This window comes from Macaca mulatta, chromosome 2 (genome assembly GCF_049350105.2).
Source record: "Macaca mulatta isolate MMU2019108-1 chromosome 2, T2T-MMU8v2.0, whole genome shotgun sequence".
NCBI classification, from domain to species: Eukaryota; Metazoa; Chordata; class Mammalia; order Primates; family Cercopithecidae; genus Macaca; species Macaca mulatta.
The window spans coordinates 13858055-13880181 of NC_133407.1; the positions used below are offsets into that span (position 1 = coordinate 13858055).

The 22127-nt window shown below is 39.8% G+C and overlaps 1 long non-coding RNA gene across 1 annotated transcript in view; it reads right to left on the reverse strand.

The window, feature by feature from the left end:
* Positions 1–855: 855 nt before the first annotated feature.
* LOC114676215 (uncharacterized) overlaps positions 856–22127 on the reverse strand; it is a 211520-nt gene continuing 190248 nt past the window's right edge. Inside the window, exon 3 of the long non-coding RNA XR_003727063.2 lies at positions 856–904. This is a non-coding gene — a long non-coding RNA (uncharacterized LOC114676215). The remainder of the gene's footprint in view (positions 905–22127) is intronic.

Here is a 22127-nt window from a genome sequence, read left to right on the forward strand (position 1 = left end):
TCACCTGAGAGACTGCTTCTGTTCTCTGCTATTACAGTATTCATGACCTTGGATACTCATGTCTTTTGTCTACTCTACATCTTTTGTCCAAACGACTGGTTTTCGTTCACCCTAATTATACCCATTTCTTCTTTTATCAATAGGTATATTAAAATCTCATTGAAAACTTAAGATTGACACTCTGAATAAAGGTGAATTAATAAAATAAAATGATAAAATAATCCAGGGCCGGGCACGGTGGCTCAAGCCTGTAATCCTAGCACTTTGGGAGGCCGAGACGGGCGGATCACGAGGTCAGGAGATCGAGACCAGCGTGGCTAACACGGTGAAATCCCGTCTCTACTAAAAAATACAAAAAACTAGCCAGGCGAGGTGGCGGGCGCCTGTAATCCCAAGTACTCGGGAGGCTGAGGCAGGAGAATGGCGTAAACCCAGGAGGTGGAGCTTGCAGTGAGCTGAGATCCGGCCACTGCACTCCAGCCTGGGCGACAGAGCGAGACTCCGTCTCAAAAAAAAATAATAATAATAGTAATCCAAAGCTACAGTGACCAAAATATAAAGCCAACATATTAAAAAACTAAAAATCATTATGTATATATACACATACATAGGGAATATGTATATATATTCCCAATGTGACACAGTGAGACGCAAGTACCTATTGAAAAATGCATTTTTGAAATTATTGAATAAGAAAGTAACAATAGTTGTAATGTATTACCTTGTTAGAGCTGTAACAAGTACCACAGACTGGTCAGCTTTAACAACAGAAATGTATTACAGTTCTGGAGATCAAGGGTGTCTGCAGGGCTGATTTCTTCTGAAGCATCTGAGGCTTGTAGATGTTTATCTTCTCTCTGTGTCTTTACATGGTCTTCCCTCGCTGTATCTGTATCTTAATCTCCTCATAAAGATACAAGTCACACTGAATTAGGACCTACCTAATGGGTCCTTATGCCATTTTAAGAAGCCTTTCAGTCAAATTGGGTTCAGTGTATACTCCTTGGGTGATGGGTGCACTAAAATCTCACAAAACACCACTAACGAACTTACTCATGTAACCAAATACCATCCTTTCCCCAAAAACCTATGGAAATAAAAATAAATAATATAAATAAATAAATATAATCCGTAAATTCAAAAAAAGAAGACTTTCACAACCCAAAATGCAATCCATAGACCAGCAAGAGCAGTTCTAAAAGAACACTAGAACTTATTTCTCCTAATTGTAACTTTATACCCATTGACTATCCTCTTCCCCCTCCCTCTTCCCCCTCCCTCTTCCTCCTCCCTCTTCCTCTTCCCCCTCCCTCTTCCTCTTCCCCCTCCCTCTTCCCCCTCCCTCTTCCCCCTCCCTCTTCCTCTTCCCCCTCCTCTCCTTAGCTGACTTGATATTAGGCAATGAATACATGTATCAAAATATTACACTGTACTCCTTCAATATGTATAGTTACATGTCAATTTAAAAATAAAATAAAAAGAAAATATATATATGTCAAAAATAATTAAGCACACTACAAGATATCAAGGCTCATTATATAGTTATAGCAATTATGACAGTGATATTGGCATAAGGAGATACAAAAGGACTCTGAAACAGAATAGAGTGTAGAGAAACACACTTACATGGCCCTCTGTCAATTGACTTATGACAAAGGGAATACTGCAGAGCAGTGGCATAAGTGTGGCCTTTCCAATATGGTACTAGATGAACTGAATATCCTTGTTGAATAAAAAAATAAATCTTGGTTCCCCACCTCAAACCATTAAAAAAAAAAAAAAAAAAAAAAAGCTATTACAGATGGGTTGCAAATTTAATGTGAAAGATAAATAATTTTAGGAGAAAGCATAGGAGAATATCGTTATGTCTTTGGAATAAGCAAAGATGTTTGAAACAGAAAAAAGATGTGCAAATCATAAAAACTGATACACTGGATTTTGTTAAAATTAATATAGTTCAATTTTCAATAGATACCATTAAGAGAGGAAAAAGGTAAGCCACATAGATAACATAATTGCAGTACATCTATCTGACAAAGGGCTCTTACCTAAAATATATAAAAAATGTTATAAGTCAGTCCAAATAGGTAATTAAATATAAAAAAATATAAACAAAAGGTTTGAATAGAAACTTTACAAAGGAGGATATCCAAATGGTCAGTAAGCGTGTGAAAATGTGCTGAACTTTATTACTCATCAAGATAAAGCAAATTAAAACTACAGTGAGGTATCATTAGCCTCCCATCAACAAGGCTAAAATAGTACGAACAACAACAACAACAAAAAACAGTGTTTAATATTTCTAAGATTCTCCAAGTTTTTTTAGTATACTTTAAAATCATGAACCCAAAGAATGGGAAAAGTAAGATTACATTAAAATCTCACATTATAGAAATCATGTCTAATATTTCTAATTCATAATGTTAGATTTAAAATAGCACTGTCAAACTCATGTCCAAACTGATTTTATCCATGGAACTAATTAAAAACTGATTAAAATTGCATTCTTAGCATCAAAGTAAGGTAATAGAGCCACCTGTTTGGCTGCTAAGTTATTCATCAAGTCAGCAGAAGACCAACTCCATGTCAAATGCAAGTTACTGTAGACTACACTTCTCAGTATAACTGGCATAGTAATTTAGATTATCAGCCTCAGTTAGCTTTTTAAAAGTATGTGACTATACTGTGATAAAATCATTTTCTTTTGAAAAGGAATAGGTTTCTTAGACTTTTCTCAAACATGTTGTCATTAAATGGTTATTTTTAAACCTTAGCCCAGAAATTAAATGATATCTTAAAGTTAAGGGAGTTATCTTAGGCAGGAAATTTTATATCCAAATCACTCTGAGGATGCTAGAAAGATATTGCCTTATAGTCTGTCCTCACATCAACCTGGGTATAGCAATCAAAGATACCTGCAATTAAGAGTGGCCTGCTCTTAGAAGACCAGAGGCTAGTTTCTCTGAGGTGTTTTGGTTCTGTTGAGCATGGGCTGACCAAAGAATTGAGTGCTGGTAATCCAGAGGAAGAGAAATGGCACAACTGCCTAAGACATTTACCAAATGGAAATGATGGAGGATTCTCAGACACATATGTAATATGAGCAAAATATGAGGTAAAATTGAGTCAGCTATGGAGAGCCATGAGACTTTGAGAAAGCTGAAAAACTGGAAAAACATGTTCATTCAAGGGTTTTATTGCTGTGTGAGAAACCACACCAAAACTTACCAGCTTATTTTCTCACAATGTTGTGTGTTAGGAATTCAGGAAGGGTAAAATGGGGCATCTCCTCTCTATTCCACAGTGCTTGGGACCTCTGCTGAGGTGGTACACAGACAGCTGCTAGCTGGGATTGCTAAATTTAGGTCTTATGTCTGAGGCCTCATTCTAGCTCTCAACTATGTTTCTCAGTTCTCTTCCATATGGCTTCTTCATGTGATTTTGGCTTCCTCATAGCATGGTAGAAGATGACTATCACCATTGTGAAAGGCTTAACAAAAATCTGCTGACATACTTGCTAACGTCAAACTGGTCAAAGCAAGTTATCTAACCAAGCCCACAGTCGAAATGGAAGAGGACAATACACAACGTGAATTCCACTTTATCTGGAGGGAGTGGTATGTTTGTAAATATTTAACAATCAACTCTTCAAGAGAAACAGCTCATATTTGTAGCATTTGCCAATTTCCAGATTATAAATACTCCAAGCATGGCCCTTTAAAGCCACCAAGTGACAAGCCAAAATAACAAAGATAGAGTTGGGACAAGATGTACACAATTGACTTTCATAAGCTAGTACAAGTTGGCCGTAGCATACCACTGTCTGGAAACTTAAGCTGTGTGAGCATATAATGGGGACCAATACCTGCAAGACTAGAAAGATCAGAAACACCACTGATGAGATCAGAACACCTAGAATAAAAAGTGAAGATACTTTAATTTCACCCACCTCATCTATAGACCCCAATACCACATTTTGGAGGAGGGAAGTAGAAAGAATTTTAATTTTGAAGGCATGAACATTAACATATTTGACCTATTGCATCTAACTCAGCTCAATGGGTTCAACTAAAATATGGTATTCCTTGTGCCCTAAAAAGTGTGGGTTTGTAATATAGATTGAATCAAATTAGAGAAAAGTATAACAATTTTTTTAGATTGGCTCTCAGTATATTGTCCAGACTGGCCTTGAAATCCTGAGCTCAAGGGATCCTCTTGCCTCAGCCTCCCAAATAGCTGAGACTGCAGGCACATGCCACCACACCCAACTATAAAATTATAATTTAAATGAGGATTTTTATTAGAATACAGTGTTGTGGGACAATCAAAGACCGGAGAGACCAAAAAACGTTCAGGAGAGTTCATTAAATTAAGCTGATCACTGACAGCCGGACATACATCCAGAAAGTCTGAGCCCCAAACAAAGTGCTTTTCCTACTTTTAAATATCTTAAGGCGGGAACCATGTGAGGCAAGAAGCAAGATACAGAAGCAAGAAACAAAGGCAGCATTACAACATTTCTTACATCTTGAGAGAAACATGTCTTGCAACCTAAAAATCTGTCTTGTGACTTGCAGCTGTGCAGGAACTCGCTGGGCCTGTAATAAACATTGAGGATTGTGGAGTTGGGGAGTATAGATAAGGTCCACTGTCCACAGAGAGAAGACGGGCTGTTAATACTCTCTTTTAACTTGAGAGTAAGGCAGTTGGGGGCGGGGGGGTGGTCACACTTTGCAGCAACTTTAAGAGGATTTTAAAATTTCTATTACTACTACTATTAGGTTATAGTTGATTTCATTAATACTTTCTTCACTTCCCCCTTTTGGTGCTCAACACAAATGCAAATTAGTAAAGAGCACCACAGATAGCTATTTCTTCTTGAGTGGGTACATACTCATCTTGGGATACCGGTTGGTACTTCTGCAGAGCCATTGTTCGGGTGGTGGTATGCCTGTCCTTGGCGGCTCTGATGCTGACTGTTTCTTGTCCTAGATTTTTACAGATGGTCCCAATATTATTTAGTTTACTGAGATGTACAGCTTGGCAGGCATCAAAATATATGGAGACAGGTCCTTTATGTGAGTAAGGGAATATGTTCATTTTGTTTACAATGAACAAACCCCCCGGTTTCTGTGGGGTTTGTATATGATGACATTAGGGGTTCACCAATTTGGACTTCAAACCAGAAGTCATAGGGCAAGAACTCTGGGTTATAACACACTTGGGGCTTCCCGTTTCCAGGATCACAGACCAAGTAACTAGTCTGGTTATAGACACAAGTTCCTGTATGAGTCCCTGTACACTCATAGTAGGTCTGGTATAACAGAGTTTTAGTCACACCTTTTCCAGACCAGGCTTCCATCATACAGTGATGACAGGCATCCTGGTCCCCTTTTATGACCATAGGTGAAAGTGTCAGTGGCTTCAGTATTACTAATATGATTAAACTTATACTATGCATGGGAACCCTTCTGGATAACAAGCTTGGCAGCATTTGCAAAGATAACATGACAGCAAAATAATCAGTACAAGTAAGAATATAACTATGTTTGTAAATTTAATCCACATTTACTTATCTATCATTGACTTCCTCAGGCTTCGGCTGTGCATAGACAAGTCAGCTTCCAGTTGTGTGACCAGAGCAGGGCTCGATGTTTCCTCAAGCTTCAGCCATGCATGGACTGACCAGCCTCTAGAGTGGTCAGAGCAGGGCAGTTGTCCTTGTCAGCACTGGCTTGGTTTCACTGCAGGATCAGCCGTGTCAGGTGGTCTGCGTTTTGTTGACTGGTCTGCTGGTCCTGGGTGGTGGCTGCTGCTGGTTTCAGCCAGCTATGATGAACCTAAGGTGTGATATCTGAAACTTTAACAGCAGTGGGGGTAGACAAGATCACAATATGGGGACCATCCCATAAAGGCCCTAAAGTGGTTGGGTTCCATCATTTGACCCAGATAGAGTCTCCAGGTTGGAAGTGAGATGCTCCAGGTTGGAAGCATCTGTGAGGCTAACAGGTATTCTTTCTCTTACCCACCCTTGTATTTCCTGCATAGCCTCACCTAAGGCTTGTATTTGCCTTATTAAGGTTAATTCTCCAATTTCTTTTAAGTCCCCTTTCATCTGAGTTATGATCGGGGGTGGTCGGCTGAACATTATCTCATAGGGTGAATGCCCAGTTAATTTAGTAGGGGTGCACCTAACTCGGAGAAGGACCATGGTCAGCACCTGATCCCACCTTAGATGAGTTTCTTGACAAAACTTCTTTAACAGCGGTTTGAGTGTCCGGTTCATTCTTTCAACTTTTCCAGAACTCTGCGGGCGAAAAGCTGTTTGTGGTTTCCATTTGATTTTTTACATCTGCGTTAGCTGTTGTATTATTTTTGCCACAAATGCTGGGCCATTGTCTGCTCCTAAAGTTAGAGGCAGTCCAAATCTAGGAATAATGTCCATTAATAAGATTCCGATTACTTCCCGACCTTTCTCTGTACCGAGCATGTACCGGAAGCCTCCGGCTCGAGGCAGCTAGGTAAAGTCCACAAGCAGGTTTTCACAGGGTGTAGCTCCAGTTTCTTGAATCCCTGGGGGCCATGTTGGCCCCTGCTGTGGATTGTTCTGGGCACAAGTTAAACATTGATCACAAACGGTTCGAGGGATGGCAGTTAGGCACAACACATAGAAATGCCGTCTTACACAAGTTTCTCATGCAGTTTTTCCCACATGCATTTCTTGATGACATAGCTTTATGAACTGGGGAGCTATTGCTTCTTGGATGGCAAGCCTCCCATCTGAGAACTTCCACTAAACCTCCTTTCTGGTAACTTCCACTCTCCTGCTCAAACCAAGCCTTTTCATTAGAGGAGTAGTTAGGGGGTTCTGTAAGGGGAAACTCCAGTAAGGGCATGGTAAGGGTTTCCTCTTCCTTCTTAGTTACATCAGTCATTGCAGCTCTTTTGGCTTCTCTGTCCACCTTTCTCTTTCCTCTAGCGTCATTACCTCCTCCTGTTTGATGCCCTTTGCAATGGCATCAAAAAAATACTTCTTTTGGAGCCCATATAGCTTCTAAGAGCTGCTCTATTTTCTTTTTATTTTTGACTTCCTTTCCTTCAGTTGTTAATAATCCTCTTTCCTTATAGATAGCTCCATGGGCATGCAGAGTGGCAAAAGCATACCTTGAGTCAGTATAGATGTGTACTGACTTTCCTTTGGCCAAGAGCAATGCTCTATTGAGGGCTATTAGCTCAGCTCTTTGGGCCAAGGTTCCCGGCTACTGAATTCACTGTTACCACTGCATATCCAGCCGGTCTTCCTTCAGATATGAAGCTGCTTCCATCAGTAAAGTATTCAACATCTGGGTCCTTTAAGGGCTGGTTCTTCAAGTCTTTTCGGCTTCATCCACTGTTTCCACACAATAGTGATACCCTGGGCCACACAATGGGGGCTTCCCATGCTCCACCCATTCTATTGGCAGCAGTGTGCCTGGATTTAGAGTATTCAGAGTCTCCAAGGTTATATACAGGTTTTCACACAAAAGCCCTTGATATCTTAACATCCTAATGTTGGAAAGCCAGCCATGCCCCCTCTGCTCCATCAGGGTGACAACCGCGTGGGGCACCCGAATTATTAACCTTTGTTTAAATGTGAGCTTGTTAGCATCTTCCACTAACAGGGCAGTGGCTGCCAATGCCTTGAAACAGGGTGGCCATCTCGTAGCCACTAAGTCTAGTCGCTTGGACAAATATGCCACAGGCTGATACCATGACGCTAGTGTTTGCACCAAGACTCCTGTAGCTATTCCTTTTCTTCCATGGACTTACAGGTAAAAAGGCTTCGTCATGTCTGGCAGTCCTAATGCCGGGGTCTGGATCAAAGCCTTCCTGATTTCTTTGAAGGCCATGTCCTGCTCTTTCCTCCCCTGGAGGGGTTCCTTTTCCCCCACTTTGGTAGCCTCATACAATGGTTTTGCCAAGAGTGAGTAATTTGGAATCCAAATGCAACAGAAACCAACTGCCCCTAAACACTCCCACACTTGTCGTGTAGTGTCAGGTCACAGACTGCCACAGAGTCTCTTTTTGCTCACGTTCAAGCTCACACTGCCCTTGAAAGATGTTAAAGCCAAGATACCTTGCTCTTTGTGCCTTTTCCTTAGACACCTTATAGCCAGCCTCCCACTGAGCATGAAGGAGGTTTTCTGTGCCTTGAAATCACTCTTCTTTTGTGGGTGCAGCCAACAATCAATCATCCATGTACTACAACAGGACACAGTGGTCACTTGGTGGCACAAAAGCCTTCAGATCTGAGGCTAGTGGTTCCTCAAAAAATGGTTGGGGAGTTTTTAAATCCTTGGAGGAGCCTGGTCCAAGTATACTGTGATGAGCCCCACTCAAAGGCAAAGATGCCCTGGCTTTCAGGAGCTAGTGGGATGCAGAAAAATGCATCCTTTATGTCTAAGCATGTAAACCCAGCAGCATCAGCAGGAATTTGCCCAAGCATTGTATATGGGTTGGGCACAATGGCATATAATATATCAGCAACCTTATTTACTGCCTGCAAATCCTGTACCGGCTGGTAATCTCCAGAGGGCTTTAACACCAGTAGCAATGTAGTGTTCCAAGAAGCGGCACATCTTTCTATTATTCCAAATTTAAGGAGCCAGTCTATATGCTTTATAATCCCAAGGGTGGCTTCTACTGGCATGTGATACTGACGGATTCGCACTGGGTAAGTGCCCCGCAGCAGCTCCACCACTACAGGTGCCTGATTTATGGCTAGCCCCAGGGGATTGTCTTCCGCCCAGACCCCTGGCAGCTTGAGAAATAATTCCTCATACATTGCCTCATTTTCCCACTGGTAAAATGCATCTTTACAAATGTTGCGTCTCTCATAGAGTCTCCAGTCCTCAGTTGTTGGGACAGTAAGGGTCATTATCATGGCTTTTCTTTGACCTAGGTTTAGAGTCATGTCCCCTTCTGGTGTAAAGATTTGTCCTTATAATTTCTGGAGCAAGTCTCTTCCTAACAAGGACACTGGACAATTTTGCAAATATAAAAATTCATGTTGAACTTCTTGTCCTTCAATGACACACTTTCTGGATTGACAGAAAGGCCTTTTCTCTGATACTCTGGTTGCCCCAATGATAGTAGCAGAGTTTTTAAATAGTGGCCCAACAGGCCGTGTTACCACCGAGGGTTCAGCACCTGTATCTACCATAAAGTCCATCTGTTGGCCTCCCACGTTCATAGAGACCAGGGGCTCCTGGAGGTTTAGAGAAATGGAGCCCGGTCTGTCTCAGTCCTTATATTCCTCAACTCCTGCTAAGCCGACCAGATTAGTATCCAGCTTTAGAACAATGGCCAGAGGCTGCAGGCCTTGGCTGGGCATCAGGTCCCTGGCTGCTGCTTTCTTCCTTTTCTCTTTCTGGATATTCATCCTTCCAGTGCCCTTTCTGTTTGCATCTCACACACTGATCCCTCTCAAGCCTAGGCCAACCTTCAAACCCTGGCCTAGCTTGTCCTCTCCTGCGACCACGTCCAAGACCATGTCCACATCCTCTCACAAAACCAGTCTCTCTTTCAACCAGAGCAGCAGCCAATAAATCAGCCTTTTCCTTGGCTTTGCACTTTACCTCTTTCTTGGTTGCCTCCTCTCGATTAACAAACACCTTAGTAGCACTTGAATGAGCTGGGTAATATTCATACCCTCAAAACCTTCCAACTTCTGAAGCTTCCGTCTAATGTCACCTAATGCCTGGCCCACAAATGCCACATTAACCATGCATTGATTCCCTACAGCCTCCAGATCAGATGGTGTACAAAACTGGAATGCTTCAGAGTCTTTCATAAAATTCACTGGGACTCTCATCAGTGAATGGCATACCTCTGAAACCTTTCCTATATTCATTGCCTTTTTCCCTCCAGCCTTTATTCCACTAAGGAGTGCCTCCCAATACCTCTGCAGGTTTTGCAATTCTGCCTGGTTTGGATCCCAATTTGAATCTGCTTCTGGGAATTTCTCCTGTGCATACCACTTGACATAATTTGTGCCTTCAGGCGCATTGCTTTCTAACCACTCTAAGGCTGCCTGAGTAACTCTCCTGCTTTCTTCTGTATAGAACAATGTTAAAAGTAGTTGCTGACAATCAGGTCAGGTAGGGTTAAGAGTCACAAAGATGGACCACATAAGTCTATGAGGGCCTGGGGCTTCTCTGCATAGGAGGGTGTATGCTGTTTCCAGTTTAGGAGGTTAGTGGTGTGGAAAGGCTTGTAAACAAAAAGGCATTGCCCTCCTTGTACTTGACCCTATTTATCATGATAAATTTGTCTTTGTGTCTCCTGGAGAAACATCTGCAAGGCTCAGATGTGGCTGGATCTGAGATGGCCTGCCTTATCACCTTGAAGTGCTTCTTCAGTCTTTATAGGTAGGGGGCTCTGACTCTTCCCTGTGGGGTGATGCCTGAGGCTCACTCTCCTCTGAGCTTGATTCCTCAGGGGCCGCTTGTGTAGCATCTTGCCTTGGCCTTGCTAGAGATGGACAGATTGGGACATACAGAGGTGGAAACTCCCTCTCCTCGGGCGAAGCCTGCAGAATAGGTTTTTTCTGTTTTCCTTGCAGCTTTTCCTTTCTTTCCACCATCCCTTTAAGTTCTTTTGCTGCCTCAGATCTGGCACGAGCTACCAGGGTCTTATAGTAAGTCTCAAAACAGGATTGTAACCACCTGGGGCAAGTTTGAATGACACTCAGCCAGGAGTCAATGTATGGGAACAGGTCCAGGTACCCAGGCTGTTGTTTGACTCTGGTTATTACCCTAAACACACGGCCATTTCACAGAGAGTTCTCAATCTCTGAGGGGTTAACTCCATAATCTCCATTAAAACCTTTCTTGAAATTTTCCAACATCCACTCCAGTGAAGTAGGCTTTGATGCTTTTCCTCCCATTCCACCCTTTGAGATGCACTTTCACTCCTGGACAGACCAGACTGGGTCCTATTACAGGAGGTTCAGACACTGCTTAGTTAGGAGCATGCCTTAATTCCTGTCACAGCTAACTGCAGCTGTGGAGCTGGTCCCGTGGACCATATGCAGTGTCATAGGTCTGATTTTTCCCACACTTGCCTTGGGGCACACAGTACACACTAAGAGATCTGTGCCTCCCCACATCCCACCCCACATTGGTCTCTCCCAGGACAACCTCTTTCACTCACTTTCACACATCTCTCCCATCCCTGAAATGGTTTTACTTTCTGACCAACTCGCGAGCCCCACCCACGTCTGGTGTCAGTTAGGGTGAGTTTCATTCAAATCAGTGTGCCTCTCCCATTGTCCCAACCCCCTCAGGTCAGACTAGTCCTCATGCCCTGGGAGGTGACCAGGCTCCCCTTCCATCCTTACGGGATAGGTCTTGCCTTAGGGTCCAAACCTTACTGCGTTCAGATGTCTGCACACTGCCCCGGTGACTGTCCTCCAACCCTTTCTACTGGTTCCATTTGTGCTGTCGGGGGAGGGCTCGGGAATGAGGGAGGGACGTTCTCCTTCCAGGCTGAAGCTCTCCTGGTGGCACCAAGGACCCCAGGTCTCCTGTGTCCTGGGGCTCTAGCCCACAGGCAAAGGAGACAGGAAATTGGCCATCTCCAATCCCGGACAGACCTGCAGAAATGTTACGGGACAATCAAAGACTGGAGAGACCAAAAAAGGTTTATTAAATTAAGGTGATCCCTGACTCAGCCAGATATACACCCAGAAAGTCTGAGCCCTGAACTAAGGGCTTTCCCTACTTTTAAACATCTTAAGGCAGGAACTACGTGAGGTGGTACGCAAGTTACAGAAGCAAGAAACAAAGGCAGCATTAGGACATTTCTTACATCTTGAGAGAAACATGTCTTGCAACCTACACTTATCAGTCTTGTGCCCCTGCAGCCATGCAGGAACTCACTGGGTCTGAAATCAATGTTGAGGAATGTGGAGTTGGGGAGTATAGATAAAGTCCACTGTCCACAGAGAGAAGACAGGCTGTTAATACTCTTTTAACTTGAGAGTAAGGTCGGGGGCCGGGGGGGGGGGTCACACTTTGTAGCAACTTTAAGAGGATTTTAAAATTTCTTTAATTACTACTATTAGGTTCTAGTTGATTTCACTAATTCCTTCTTCAATAGAGTACTTCTTTTGTAAAACTAAGGGCGAGGCCGGGCGCGGTGGCTCACGCCTGTAATCCCAGCACTTTGGGAGGCCGAGGCGGGCGGATCACAAGGTCAGGAGATCGAGACCATGGTGAAACCCCGTCTCTACTAAAAATACAAAAAATTAGCCGGGCGCGGTGGCGGGCGCCTGTAGTCCCAGCTACTCGGGAGGCTGAGGCAGGAGAATGGCGTGAACCCGGGAGGCGGAGCTTGCAGTGAGCCGAGATTGCACCACTGCACTCCAGCCTGGGCGACAGAGCGAGACTCCGTCTCAAAAAAAAACAAAAAAAACAAAAAACAAAAAAAAAACCAAAAAACTAAGGGCCAGTCCTTAAAATAAATTTTTATTTGAGTGGGTTGAGGGGGAGCAGCAAAAAAAAGATCAATTACCTCTCTAAGTAATGGTAAATAATAATTCTAAGGAAAGGAGAGTACTGTACTTACAATAAGACAGTAATATAACCCTTTTCTTACTCATTTTGGATTTAGCTAGGATTTATGTCTCAAACCCTGAGGCCTGGAACACCAGAAAAGGCATTAGACACATACATATACACACATTAGCACACATTTGGCAATGCCTGACATTTACTACTTAGCCTTAGGGCCTGGGAGATCAAAGGAACCAGTGAAGAATGTGACACAATAATGATCATATGCCCAAACTAGGGAACTGGCCACTGCTCTCGCTTGTTTTTTTTGTTTTTTGTTTTTTGTTTTTTTCAAATGGAATGTGTGCTTGTGTTGTTTGATATTCTGCTTTTCAAGAGAACCTGGACACACAGATGTTTAAGTGAAATCTCTAGAGCTTCCACATATGTTCAAGATCTCTCCCTCCTTTCTCCTTTCCTGCCTTCCTTCCTTTTATATACCTTCCTTTTTATTTTCTTTTTTGTTATTTAACATCAAATGGGTCAAAGTTAAACGCTGAAACCAAGCAATTTTGCAAATTTAAGTCAACTGGTTTGTGATTTCTGGTTGAGACAAAACTGTATCTGAGAATCCGCCTTCAGGGTTCTAAGAGTTACATCTATTGTTGGACTAATATCTATGAAAGTAAACAAACACACATGCCCATAATCTCATTGAACTGGTAGGAATTAAAAATTAAACCCAGGTCCATGCAACTTCATGTCCAGTATTATTTCTGCTATGCATTTTGGATCTTAGGCTGTAGAAATAAGATCTGCCTACTGTTATCCAAAGGAAGCATAAAAACATGATGTTTTATATGAATATAAAACTTTATATCTATAGTTATGATCACACAGGTTTAATGTATGAGGCACATGAATAGAAGAATTTTCTTACTAAGATTGATAAGATATATTCTGCATCAATCCTATATTCTTTGTTAAATAGAACCACACAAAGTTCAACAATGACACCCCTCTGGAATCTTGGGAGCCCCAGAAGGCCTGTAGCAGAATGGCTAACAGAAGGAGACTGGTAATTAGTTGCAATGGGTAAAGTCCCTGCCCCAATATTTACTAAGATGAAACATTCAAAGGTGTCTCGGCCTTCTGAAGCTTCATTTTCTTTATAAGATAACGGTAATAACATTACCTATCTCAGAGTGTTATTTAGAGAAAAACAGAATTCCAAATGTAGAGACTACATCAGGTGACCTAGTGTATACTAAGCACTCAAAAAATAACATTGTTATTGACATTATTTTATTCTAGGACTTGTGGGTCAGCTTGTGACGAAAACCTCAAAATTTTGATTAAAAACTTAGAAAATTATATTTGGCACTGAAATCACAGGCAGGAGGTGCTAAAACGTTTTACTGCTGCTGCTTTCTATTCTGATTTATTGCTACAAACACCCCTCTTCCCCCAAAAGAAAAAAAAAAAAGGTCTATGAGGAACCTCTGTGAGGAGGTAATTGTGTGAACTTGTGAGTGTGTGTGTGCACGCACATGATAGATATCTATATTTTAGACTAAATTCAGAAGTTTTCTCATTTGCATATAGAGTATATTTCTATCTGCAGGAGGCCAGTTGGACCCTGTCTGTATTTGGAAAACCATTTAGGGAAACTCTAAGTCAGCTTAAAATGTCAAACAATTCTTTGTGACTCGATGGGATTACAGGCTTTCTTTCAAAAATTTCTTCTTCCCACTTTGTTTTGCATTTTTCTTTCTTAATGAACATGTAATATATTTAAAACTAAGAAGTTTTAAATTAAAAGGAAAATAGGTCAAGAATTATAATATTCGTAAGGTGATTTTTGATATGACTAATAAAATCAAATAAAAATATATTAATATTTGCAAGTACTTTTGAGACATTATTGGCTTTGAGGATTTGATCAGAATGACCTTGAAATACAGTAATTTCTCTTGAGTAGAGTGGAAAGATAATTTAGGCCAGCACATTTACCTTAAGTTATATAACAACAAACCTGTATTTTTATTGAAAATGTGACTTACATTGACTTCTACTCAGAGCAAGTAGTTCAACTATTCTTCATAACAAGATAGTTTAAACCCTATAACATTTGTGATTTAAAACAAAAGGGACATATTTAACTCATGAATCTGTTGGTCAGCTGAGTCATTCTTTTGGTGCGACCCACATTTAGCTGATCTGAGCAGAGCTCACTCATGGATCTGCAGTCATCAGGTCAGTGGCTGGCCTAGGATGTCCTCACTCCCATGTCTAATGATTGACTGGCTATTGGTCAGGGTGAAGAGGGTAATGTTTCAGTTGTCTCCCTCCAGCAGGCCATCCTGGATTTGCCCACATCGTTGTTTGCAAGAATCTCAAGAGACTAAAGCTTAGACCTGGAACTGGCACACCATCACTTCTGCTGCATTCTTTTGTTCCATGTCACTCACCAGGCACAGTCAAATTCAAATAGTGAGGAAAGAGATTTCACCTCTTAATGGTAAGAGCAGCAAATCACACAGCATGGGACATGGATATGAGAAGTAAACAATTGGGGGTCATTATTGAAATTGATTAACTATAAACCTTGCTGGTATTTGCAAGTGTGGAATCAAATATCCCGCAGGATCAAACTCCTGGGGTTCAAACACTGATGGTATTAAAATAAAGGGGTTGGTATGGCAGTATGTAGAGACACAGTGTACTGTGTCAACATTTTAGGTATAAAACTTCTCATAGCCTAATGAAGTCTCATTCCTTGTGTTCTCACTTTTCCATTTGAATGGAAATGTCACACATTTGGTTCTTTCACAAGAAAGAAAAGGCAACTGTGTTCCAAAGAGCCCCAGTCCTTTGCCCTTCTGCCTGCCTTTAATGTAAAACATCCCAACCAGGACCAGCAATCTCCTCTTCTCTTAGCAAAGGTAGACTCAGTTCATAAGTGTTCTACATGCTCTTTATAATTTTACTCAATAACTTCAATACCAGTTCCAAACAGGAGTTGTGGTTTGAAGGAGAAAACCAGTGGTATGCTATGAATTCATGTAACTGAAGTAATTGACTATGGTTAAGAACTGAGCAACAGCTTTTTTGTTACAGAGAAGTAAGTTTCACTTACTGAGTAGAACAGTAAACAATTAGAAAATGGATTTTCTTTAGGTGAAATTAAGACTATATAGGACACAGTATGTGCTGTTTATGTGCTGGGGGTGGGAGGAGAGGGTTAAGGAGCAATACGTCTGGCACTGTTTTCCACCTACCTTACATACAATCCCCTTTTTCTTCCCAGTTAATAGAACTACAACTTGAGAGAATGAGAGTATGGCTGGCACCAAAGTGCCCAGCACCCAGTGATGACGAATCATGACTTGTCTAAGCCAATAGTGTTAAACCTGCCCTCAGCTTGTCTAAATTCCCTTATAGACAAAGGTGACCATGTAATCAGTTATTGACCACTGAGTCACAAGAAAACATCTAGTAAGGGCAGGGATTTGGGGAAAATAATGTAAGTTTTAAAGACAGTATAAATGCACATTTTTATTTTTCTTTTTTAAATTTTTGTGGCTATACAGTAGGTGTATATATTTATGGAATACATGAGATGTTTTGATACAGGCATGTGATGTGAAATAAGCACATCATGGGGAATGAGGTATCCATCCCCTCAAGCCTTTATCCTTTGAGTTATAAACAGCCCAATTACACTTTTTAAGTTATTTTAAAATGTACAATTAAGTTACTATTCACTATTGTTATCTTACTGTGCCATAAAATAGTGGGTCTTACTCATTCTTCTTATTTTCTTGGTACCTATTAGCCATCCCCCTCTCTGCTCTCCACTACTCTTCCCAAACTCTGGTAACCATCCTTTTACTCTATACTCGTGAGTTTAAATGTTCCGATTTTTAGATCCCACAAATAAGTGAGAACATACAGTGTCTGTCTTTCTGTTGTTGGCTTATTTCACTTAACATAGTGATCTCCAGTTCCATCTATGTTGTTGCAAATGACAGGATCTCATTCCTTTTTATAGTTGAATAGTACTCCATTGTGTATATGTACCATATTTTCTTTAACCATTCATCTGTTGATGGACACTTAGGTTGCTACTAAATCTTAGCTATTGTAAACAGTGCTGTGACAAATATAGGAGCATAGATATCACTTCCATCTATGGATTTCCTTTCTTTGGATCTATACTCAGTCAGTGGAATTGCTGCATTACAGAGTAGCTCTACTTTAAGTTTGTTGAGGAACCTCCAAACTGTTCTCCACAGTGATTGTATTAATTTACATTCCCACCAACAGTGTACAAGGGTTCCCTTTTCTCCACATCCACATCCTTGGCAGCATTTGTTATTGTCTGTCTTTTGGATGTAAACCATTTTAACTGGGATAAGATGATATCATATTGTGGTTGGTTGTTTTTTTTTTTTTTTGAGACAGAGTCTTGCTCTGTAACCCAGGCTGGAGTGCAGTGGAGTGGTGCAATCTCAGCTCATTGCAAGCTCTGCCTCCTGGGTTCACGCCATTCTCCTGCCTCAGCCTCCCAAATAGCTGGGACTACAGGTGTCCACCACCATGCCTGGCTAATTCTTTGTATTTTTAGTAGAGATGGGGTTTCACCATGTTAGCCAGGAAGGTCTCAATCTCCTGACCTCGTGATCCACCCACCTCGTCCTCCCAAAGTGCTGGGATTACAGGCGTGAGTCACTGTGCCCAGCCATCTTATTGTAGTTTATTATCTGATAATCAATGATATTGAATAATTTTTCATATGCCTCTTTGCCATTTGCATATCTTCTTTTGAGAAATGTCTGCTGAAATCTTTTGCCCATTTTTGATTGGATTACTAGACTATTTTCTATAGAGTTGTTTGAGCTACTTATATAGTCTGGTTATTAATCCCTTGTCAGATGGGTAGTTTGCAAATATTTGTTCCCATCCTGTGGGTTGTCTCTTCACTTCGTTGGTTGTATTCTATGCTGTGCAGAAGCCTTTTAACTTGATGTGATCCCATTTATCCATTTTTGTTATGGTTGTTTGTGCTGGTAAGGTATTTCTCAAGAAACCTGTGCCCAACTCAATGTCCTAGAGATTTTACCAAAAGCTTTCTTGAAGTAGTATCATAGTTTGAAGTCTTGGATTTAAGTCTTTAATCAATTTTGATCTGATTTTTCTATATGACAAGAGCTAGCAGTCTTTCTATTTTTATTCTAGTTTTATTCTTCTGCATATACATACCCAGTTTTTCCAGAACCATTTATTGAAAAGACAGTCTTTTCCTTATTTGGGTCTTCTATTTTTCTTGGCACTTTTGTCAAAAATGAGTTTACTGCAGGTGTGTGGATTTGTTTCTGGGTTTTCTATTCAATTCTATTGGTCTATTTTTTTTTTTTATGCAAGTACCATGCTGTTTTGGTTACTATAGTTCTGTAGTATAATTTGAAGTCAGGTAATGTGATTCCTCCAGTTTTGTTCTTTTCACTTAAGATTACTTTGGCTATTCTGGGTCTTTTGTGGTTCCATATAAATTTTAGAATTGTTTTTTCTATTTCTATGAAGAATGTCATTGAAATGTTGATAGGGATTGCACTGAATCTGTAGATTGCTTTTGGTAGTATGGATAGTTTAACAATATTAATTCTTCGAAGTCATAGACATGGAATATTTTTCTATTTTTTGGTGTCTTCCTCAATTTCTTTCAGCAGTGTTTTAGTTTACATTAGATCTTTTACTTACTTGGTTAATTCATAGATATTTAATTTTATGCATGGCTATTGTAAATGGGTTAACTTTTTAAATTTTCACATTGTTCACTGTTGGCATATAGAAATACTACTGATTTTTGCATGTTGCTTTTGTATGCTGCAACTTTGCTAAATTTGCTTATCGGTTTTTAACAGTTTTCCTGTGGAGGTTTAGGTTTATATAAATACAAGATTATATCATCTGCAAATAAGGATAATTTGACTTTTTCCTGTCCATTTTGGATGCCCTTTATATCTTTCTCTTGTCTGACTGCTCTAGTTAGGACTTCCAGTACTATGTTGAGTAACAGGGGTGACATTGGGTATCTTTATCATGTTCCAGATCTTAGAGAAAAGACTCAGTTTTTCCCCATTCAGTGTAACACTAGTTGTGGGTCTGTCATACATGGATTTTATTATGTTGAGCTATGTTACTCCTATCCCCAGTTTCTGGAAGGTTCTTTTTATGAAGGGATATTAAATTTTATTGAGTGCTTTTTCAGTATTAACTGAAATCATATGGTTTTTTTATCCTTCATTCTATGTATATAATGTATCACGCTGATTGATTTGCATACGTTGAACCATGTTTGCATCTGTGAGATGAATCCCACTTGGTCATGACAAATAATATTTGTAATGTATTGTTGAATTCAGTTTGCTAGTGTTTTATTGAGGATTTTTGAATCAATATTTATCAGGGATATTGGTCTGTAGTTTTCTGTTTTAGGATTTGTCCTCTGGTTTTGTTATCAGGATAATATTGGCCTTATACAATGAGTTTGGATGTATTCCATTCTCTCTCTTTCAGAATATTTTTAGTAGGATTGGTATTAGTCTGCCTTTAAATGTTTGGTAAAATTCAGCAGTAAAGCCAGAAGATCCCAGGCTTTTCTTTCCTGTGAGACTTTTCATTATGATTTCAAACTCATTAATTGTTATTAGTCTGTTTAGGTTTTAAATTTCTTCATGATTTAATCTTGGTAGGTTGTATGTGTCTAGAAATTTATCCATTTCTTCTAGATTTTCCAATTTATTGGCATATAGTTGCTTGTAGTAGCCGGTAATGATCTTTTGTTTTTCTGCAGTATTGGTTGCAATGTCTGATTTTATCTCTAATTTTATGTATGTGGGTCTTCTATTTTTCTTTGTTAGTTAGGCTAAAGGTTTATATTTTTTGGTTTCTTTTCATAAAACCAAGTTGTTTTCTTCATTTCAATCATTTTTACTTTCTACTAATTTTGGATTTGGTTTGCTCTTGCTTTTCTAGTTCTTTAAAATGCATTATTGGGGTATTTATTTGAAATTTGTTTTATGTAGGTACTTATTGCTATAAACTGCCCTCTCAGTACTGCTTTCTCTGTATCCCTGATGTGTTTCAAGATATTTTTCACTTTCTTTCTTATTTTCTTCATTCACCCACTTGTCATTTAGGAGCATATTGTTTAATTTCCATGGGTTTCTTTAGTTTCCAAAATTCATCTTGCTATTGACTTCTAGTTTTATTCCATTGTGATCAGAGAAGATACTTGACATTATTTCAATTACTTTGAATGTTTTGAAACTTGTTTTGTCTATCCTTGAGAATTATTCATGTGCTGAGGAAAAAACTGTTTATTCTGAAGCCATTGGATGAAATGTTTTGTAAATATCTATTAGGTCCATTTGTTCTACATGGCAGATTAAGTCTAATGTTTCTGTGTTAATTTTCTGTCTGAAAGATCTTTCCAGTGCTGAAAGTGTTATGTTGAAGTCTCCAGCCTTTTTGTATTACAGTCTCTCTCTTTAACTCTAGTAGTATTTGCTTTATATATCTGGATGATCCAGAATTGAAGAATGCATATATACTTAAAATTGTTATATCCTTTATCATTCTACAATGACCTTCTTTGTCTCTTTTTATTTTATTATTTTATTTATTTATTTATTTTTTGAGATGGAGTTTTGCTCTTTTTGCCCAGGCCAGAGTGCAATGGCATGATCTCGGCTCACTGCAACCTCTTCCTCACAGGTTCTAGCAATTCTCCTGCCTCAACCTTCTGAGTAGCTAGGATTACAGGCACCCACCACCATGCCTGGCTAATTTTTTAGTAGAGATGGGGTTTTGCCATGTTGGCCAGGCTGGTCTTGAAATCCTGACCTCAGGTGATCTGCCCACCTTGGCCTCCCAAAGTGCTGGGATTACAGCCATGAGCCACTGGGTGCTTCTTATAGTTGTGGTCTTGAAATCTCTTTTGTCTGATATAAGTACAGCAACTCCTACTCTCTTTTGGTTTCCATTTATATGGAATATCATTTTCAATCCCTTTATTTTCAGGTTATGTGTATTTTTATAGGTGAAGTATGTTTCTTCTAGGCAACAGATCATTGGGTCCTATTTTCTCATCCATTCACCCACTCTATATCTTTTGATTAGAGAGTTTAGTCTATTTATATTAAATGTTATTGATGAATTAAAGACTGGTTCCTGTCATTTTGTTATTTGTTTTTTGGTTGTTTTGTGATCTTCTTTCCTTTCTTCCTGTCTTCCATATAAAGAAGGTAATTTTCTCTGGTGATGTACCTTGTTTTTAGAATTGTGGTTACCATGAAGCTTTCCAAATAGTATCTCATAACTTATTTTAAACCGATGACTCCTTAACACTGATTGTGTAAACAAACTAGCAAACAAGCAATAATAAAAACTAAAAGCAAAAAGAAACTAAAAGAAACAAAAATAAAACTAATAGAAACTCACTCTTTAACGTCATCTCCCTGGTTTATAATTTTACTTTCTCTATCTTATTTTACTGTCTATGTCTTGAAAAGTTATTGTAGTTATTTTTTTTATCTTTTCATAACACCACAGTTACAGTGTTATAATAGTCTGTGATTTTCTGTTTTGTACATTCAAATGATTTTTTTTGTTGTTCATTAAAAACTTTTTCTTTCATACTGAAGTACTCCCTTGAGCATTTATTGTCAGACAAAAGCTGAGGAATTTCATCAACACTAGACCTTTCTATGAAAGTCTTTACTTCTCCTTCATGTTTGAAGAATATTTTCACCAGATAAACTATTCAAGGGTAGAAGTTTTTTGTTTTTTTTTTCTTCAGCACTTTACTGCCAGATGTATTGGAGCCCCATTGCTTGTTGTTTTCTCTTGCTGCTTCTACGATTCTTTCCTTATTCTTGACCTTTGAAAAAAAAATCTTTTTTTCGAGGTGGAGTCTCACTCTGTTGCCCAGGCTGCAGTGCAGTGACATGATCTTGGCTCACTACAACCTCTGCCTCCTGGGTTCAAACAATTCTCTGCCTCAGCCTTCCAAGTAGCTGGGATTAGAGGCACCCACCACCATGCCCAGCTAATTTTTGTATTTTTGGTAGAGATGGTGTTTCACCATCTTGGCCAGGCTGGTCTTGAACTCCTGACCTCACCTCAGCATCCCAAAGTGTTGGGATTACAGGTGCAAGCCACCTACCCAGCTGGAAGTGTGATTATTAAATGCCTCAGGGTAGTCTTCTTTGGGTTAAATCAGCTTGGTGTTCTATAACCTTCTTGTACTTTCTCTAGGTTTGGAAAGCTCTCTATTTTTACCCCTCCAAATGAACTTTCTACTTTTATCTCTTCCTCTACCTCCTCTTTAAGACCAATAACTCTTAGATTTGCTCTTTTGAGGCTATTTTCTAGATCCTGTAGTCATGCTTCATTGTTTTTTATTATTTTTTCATTTTGTCTCCTCTGTGTATTTTCAAATAGCCTGTATTCAAGCTCACTAATTCTGCTTTATCCGTTCTGCTATTAAGAGACTCTAATGCATTACTCAGTATGTCAAATACA